General features: G+C 58.5%; 2 long non-coding RNA genes across 3 annotated transcripts; one reads left to right on the forward strand and one right to left on the reverse strand.

The window, feature by feature from the left end:
* Nucleotides 1–685: 685 nt before the first annotated feature.
* Nucleotides 686–1367, reverse strand: LOC136569752 (uncharacterized). The gene is made up of 3 exons (XR_010785449.1): nt 1275–1367; nt 982–1060; nt 686–795 (listed from the first exon to the last, which is right to left on the reverse strand). It is a non-coding gene; the product is annotated as an uncharacterized lncRNA (long non-coding RNA).
* A 741-nt stretch (nt 1368–2108) lies between these two features.
* LOC136569747 (uncharacterized) lies at nt 2109–5062 on the forward strand. Of its 2 annotated transcripts, XR_010785443.1 has the most exons (5): nt 2109–2745; nt 3250–3356; nt 3456–3606; nt 4064–4240; nt 4686–5062. It is a non-coding gene; the product is annotated as an uncharacterized lncRNA (long non-coding RNA). The 2 variants fall into 2 exon arrangements; XR_010785444.1 differs by lacking the exon at nt 4064–4240.
* Nucleotides 5063–5868: the final 806 nt, after the last annotated feature.

Below are 5868 nucleotides of genomic sequence, written 5' to 3' on the forward strand. Positions count from 1 at the left end.
TTCATAGCTGGTCTTGAAGCTCTTCCCACACCTGGGCCATTCGAAGGGCCTCTCCCCGGAGTGGATGAGCTGGTGCCTGAGGAGGCTGCACTTGTCTCTGAAGCCCTTCCCGCAGTCAGGGCAGTGGAAGGGCCTCTCCTCTGTGTGAGTGCGCTGGTGATGGAGGAGATTGGAGCTGATCTGAAACCTCTTGCTGCATTCATCACACTCGTAGGGCCGTTCCCCGTGTGGCTTCTCTGGTGGAAAATCAGGCTGGATTTGGCTCTGAAGCTCTTCCCACACTCAGGAGATCCATAGGGCCTCTCCCGGTGTGGACGCGCTGGTGGTGGATCAGGTTGGAGTTGTGGCTGAAGCTCTTCCCACACTGCCCACACTCATAGGGCCTCTCCCTGGTGTGGATTCCCATGTGGGAGTTCAGGCGGGAGCTCTACCTGAAGCTCTTCCCACACTGCCCACACTCATAGGGCTGTTCCTCTGTGTGGATTCTCCAATGGTTGATCAGGGATGATCTCCACCTGAAGCTCTTCCCACATTCTGAGCACTTGTGGGGCTTCTCCCCATCCTGAAGCTGCTCAGGGACCCCCAACTCCGACCTGTGGTCACCTTCTGGACCCAAGGTGGGTCTTTCCTCCTCGGATCCCCGTGATCTGCGTTTGCAGCCCCTCCTTGTGAGGGATCTCCAGGACTTTTCCTCCCCGTTGGATTCCTGTGCCCTGGAGCAACTCCAAACGGCCTCAGCCACCAGGTTCTGCTGTGGGGATTTGTCCTCCCTGCTCTCCATGCTCAGCTCCTTCCCTGGGGGAGGAAGGACAAGGAGAGGATGGGATTTGCCTCCGTGCCACAGGGAAGGGGAAGGAGATCCCCCCAGTGCATCCCTGGCTGGACAGCATCAGCAGTGGGGCTGTCCTGCAGCCGGGGGCCGTGCTGGGCTGGGAGATGGAGCAGGAGAGAGGGGGAAAGGGGCACTGACTTCCTCCTCACCTGCCTGGGTGTCCTGGGGCATCTTCTTCCTCCTCGCAGCCTCCTCCTCCACCTGGCCAAGGTTTGGGAATGGGAAATCCTGGTTTGGGGGGCAAAACAAGGGCTGAGCGTGTCGGGTTTGATGGTCCCGGTGCCCAAGTGCAGCTGGAGAAGTCAGCGCCCCTTTCAGCCTCGGGGGGCCCGGACCCCGCTCATCCCCAGCCTCCCCCACCCCTCCAGGCTGCCGAGGGTCCCTCTGCACCGAGATTGCCCCCTCCGCCATGGATTTGGGGCGACTCCCCCTCCCCGCTCACCTGCGGCTTCCGGAGGGGGCGGAACCGGGGCAGCCGCGGCCCGAGCGGGGGAACCGCGTGGGGTTGGTGCGGCGGCTCCTCCTCCCGCTGCTCCTCTTCCTCCTCCTCTGGCCCTTCTCTTCCTCTTCTTCCCGCTCCTCTCTCTCTCTTTCCCTTTCCTTTTCCTCCTCCTCTGTCCCTCCTCTCCCTCCCGCTCCTCCTCCGCTCCCAGCCCGGCCCGGGTAGTGCCGGCACCCAAAAGCAGCCGCGCTTTGCCCTGGGGGGGTTCCAAAGCGGCCCCGCCACGCCCGGCACTGGGAGCAATACTGGGAGCACTGGGAACGATGGTGAGAGCAGCGGGCGCGAACTGGCAGTGCTCTCTCTGCCGGTCCCGCTCTTACTGGGAGCACTGGGAGGGAACTGGGAGCAAACAGCGCCCGGATGCGGCTGCAGCCGGCGGGGGCGGGGCCGAAGCTGAGGGCGTGGTTATGCAAATCCAGGAGCGATTGCGCGCTGGGATTGGTGGGTGGGAGCAGCGCGGGGTTTGCGCGGTCACGTGAGGGCCGAGGGGAGCCGGAGCGATGGCGGCGGCGTCCGGGGAGAGGGGACAGGGAATGGGAATGAGGACAGGGAATGGGGAATGGGGACAGGGAATAGGGAATGGAATGAGGACAGGGAATGGGAATGGGAATGGGGACCGGGAATGGGGAACGGGGAATGGGGACAGGGAATGGGAATGAGGAATGGGAATGGGGACAGGGACAGGGAATGGGAATGGGGACAGGGAATGGGAATGAGGAATGGGAATGGGGGATGGGGACAGGGAATGGGGTCCATACTGGGAATGGAGCAGGACGGGACTGGGAGTGGGGTGACACGGGAATGGGCGGAGGAAAGGGGAGTGACAGCAGGGAGGGGGGTATCCACTACAGGGGACACCAGGAAGCGGGACAAGGGGACACAGGGACAGTTCCAGGCCGGGAGGTCCTTGATCAGCAGCCCCAGAATCTCCACCAGCATCTTCCAAAGCACCCGGAGCCGCTCGGCCTCGTGTCCCCAAAGCCCTGAGCAACCCCCAAGTCCTTCCCAGGAACTCTCAGCTCCCTCGGACCCAGCATCCCCCACACCTCTGGAACAGTCCCCCACTTCTCTAGCCCCATCTTAGTTCAACATCTTTATTTTTACCCAGGTTTTGAGTGTTTTGAAAGAATGAGGAAATGTGAAAAGAAGACCCAGGCCATGAGGAGCCAGGAGGATGTGGAGCCCCCAGCCAGGTGTCTTCACACCAGGAATCACCGGCACCACGGATCACCGGGGCTCTGCGCACCGGTGTCACTGGGGATCATCCAGCGCGGATCCTCCCGTGGGGATGGAGCTGGAGCAGCGCACGGAGCTCTTCCCACACTGGGGGCACTGGCAGGGCTTCCCTCAGTGCTGGCTGCGTTGGTGTTGGGTCAAGGCTGACCTCTGGGAGAAGCTCTTCCCACACCTGGTACACTTGTAGGGGCTGTGACATCCCCAGGAACAGGGCTGGGATGGGCTCTGGTGCCTGGGACATCCCCAGCAGCAGCGGGGCTGGGATGGGCTCTGGTGCCTGGGACATCCCCAGCAGCAGCGGGGCTGGGATGGGCTCTGGTGCCTGGGACATCCCCAGCAGCAGCGGGGCTGGGATGGGCTCTGGTGCCTGGGAAATCCCCAGCAGCAGCAGGGCTGGGATGGGCTCTGGTGCCTGGGACATCCCCAGCAGCAGCAGGGCTGGCTGTGATGCTCTCCAGTGCCTGGGCCATGCCCAGGGGTGCTGCCCAGGAAAGGAAAGGAAAGGAAAGGAAAGGAAAGGGGAAAGGAAAGGGGAAAGGAAAGGGGAAAGGAAAGGGGAAAGGAAAGGGGAAAGGAAAGGGGAAAGGAAAGGAAGTAAAAAGAAAAGAGAAACATGTAGCCATTTGGCCCTGCCTGGATGCCAGGCACCCACCAAAGCTGCTCTCTCACTCCCCTCCAGAGATGGACAGGAGGAAAAACAGAATGAAGGCTTCATGGCTTGAGTTAAGGACTGGGACAGATCATTCAGCAAATGCCATCATAGGCAAAACATTTTTGAAATTACAGGTATTAATTGAATTTATTTCTATCCAGATCAGGGCAGGATAGTGAGAAGTAAAATAAAGCTTCACAAACACCTTCTGCCTGTTCCTCCCTCCTTCCCAGCTCTGCTCCTCCCGCAGTGGTGCAGGCAGACAGGCACTGGGGGCTCTGCTCCGTTCATCACCCGTTGTTTCTCTGCTGCTCGGGGAGAGGAGTCGTTCCCCTGCTGTGCCAGGGGTCCCTCCTGAGACACTTCTCCATGAACTTCTGCAGGGTGAGTTCATCTCACGGACAGCAGCTCTTCACAAACTGCTGCAGCTGCCTCACTCTCCCAGGGGCTCACAAGTCCTGCCAGGACCCTGCTCCAGCGTGGGCTCCTCTCTCCACGGCTTTGCAGGTCCCTGCTGGGTCCCTGCTCCAGCACAGGTTTCTCATGGGGTCCCAGCTCCTGCTCAGGCACCCCCTGCTCCAGCACGGGCTCCTCCAGGCGCTGCAGGTGCATCTCTGCTCTCCGGGCCCTCCATGGGCTGCAGGGGCCCAGCTGCCTCCCCAGGGGCTGCCCAGGGAATCTCAGGGCAATCAGCTCCAGCCCCTGGAGCAGCTCCTGCCCCTCCTCCTGCCCTGCCCTGGGGTGTGCAGAGTTGTTCCTCTCACCGGTTCTCACCCTGCTCTTCCCTGCTCACAGTTACACCTACACCATCACCCATTTTCCTAAATCTCTTGCCCCAAAGGTGTTACCACCATTTCCAACTGGCCCAGCCTTGGCCAGCGGCCGGTGCATCCTGGAGCTGGCTGGAATTCACTCTGTGGGACACAGAGGAGCAGCTGCTTCCAGCAGCCTCTCACAGAAGGTGCTCCTTGAGCTCCCCCTTACCAAAACCTGGCCATGCAAACCAAGTATAAGCATGGTAGGGTTTTTATTACCATTATTAATTCTTCTTTTTGCTATTGTCACTATTATTGCTATTAAGTTATTATTTTTATGGCTACTAATATTTTTAGTATTTTTGACTCTATAAATAGTGGCTATAGTAGAACTCGAAAGAAAAGTTCTTAATTGCAAGTAGAAGTTATAATTTTGTCAGCCTCTTGCCCTGCCCTGTTCTGTGTCATTGCTGTGTGTGAAGCTGCTGCTGCCAGGGCTCCCTATTTCCCTGGTTTGGGAAATTCCACGGCATTGCTCACATGTCAGAAAGAGAGGCCTCGTTCCAATCAAATGCATTGCCTGAGCTCTTCTAGTCCCAGTGCTGGAAGCTTGTTTTCTAAGGTTGTTGACTTTCTCAGCTTCTGTTAACATTTGTGATTTTATAACAGAATGTTCTGAGATGTGATTTTGCAAGATTCTCTAATCAGATTTCAGCTTTGCTCTTGGATTCCTTGATGGTGTGTGAGAGCTGAAGGCAGCAGTTTGTGTGGGAAGCCTTCAGCGGGAGCTGGGATTGCCTCAGCAGCAGCTGGCTGTGCCCGTGTGAGCAGAGACACCAGAGATGCCATGAACGGAATGTTGTGCCCGGCTGGGAGGCCGCAGTGCCCGGCTGGAGGAAGCTTCGCTGGGAGCTGCAGGTTGTGCCGGGGCCGGGCAGTGGCCGGAGCGATGGACACTGACCCTGGGCCGGGCAGGGGCTCGGGGCCCTGCGGCGCCGGGCGCTCGGTGCCCGCTCAGAGCGGGGCTGTGCGGGAGCCGGAGCAGCGAGAGAGCCCAGGCCGAGCATCAGCCCCGGGGCGGGCACGGCTGGGAGGGGGCCCAGCCCGGGGTCCCGCAGAGCCTCCCTGCTCCAGAGCCGCAGCTGAGGCAGCACCGGGGCAGCACCGGCAGCTTTGGGGCACGGAGGAGCCGCGGGCGGGCGTTCCAAGGGCTCCTTCAGGGCAGGATTTTGTCCCGGTGCGGGGCAATTCCCGGGGCTGGGCGGGCTGGGGCCGCTGCCGAGCGCCGCCGCCTTTGCCCGGAGCCCCCGGGCAGAGCTCTCTGCTCGGGGCTCTGAGAAACACGTTCACTCTCCTGTGAAAATTCAAAGAGTTTAATAAAGGACAAGAGGAGACAAGGACCATGGAGCAAAGGTTATTACGGCCGGGTGCAACTTGGCACTGAACCAAGACCACCCTGTTATCTTCGGGATATCCCTTAAATACCTTTTCCTTCCATCAGCCTGTTGCATATTCATAGACCCTCATGCATAGTAAACTTTTTTCCCAAACTGGTTTCCATATTCCAAGAACTGTTTAGTGTGGCTCCTCCTCGGTTCCACCTTTTTAGAGCACGTGTATTCCTTGGTTGTGGTTTTGGTCCTTTTTTATCATCATCTTCAGTTTTGGCCGCTGCCCACATTGCCTTCAGACGGTGAGTGCTGATGGCTGGCACATCTGTACCAGGTGTCTTCATCCCATGTTCATTGGATGTTATCCCAGCCAAGCAGGCATTGTAACACAAGCACACTTATATCAGCTATTTCACTGTTATGTCTAAGCTTATAATTAACTACAGAAATCAAAACTGTATCTTTATAACAAAGTTATTTTAAGGCCACCCATATAAAAT

Source organism: Molothrus aeneus, unplaced genomic scaffold (assembly GCF_037042795.1).
Source record: "Molothrus aeneus isolate 106 unplaced genomic scaffold, BPBGC_Maene_1.0 scaffold_19a, whole genome shotgun sequence".
Lineage (NCBI taxonomy): Eukaryota > Metazoa > Chordata > Aves > Passeriformes > Icteridae > Molothrus > Molothrus aeneus.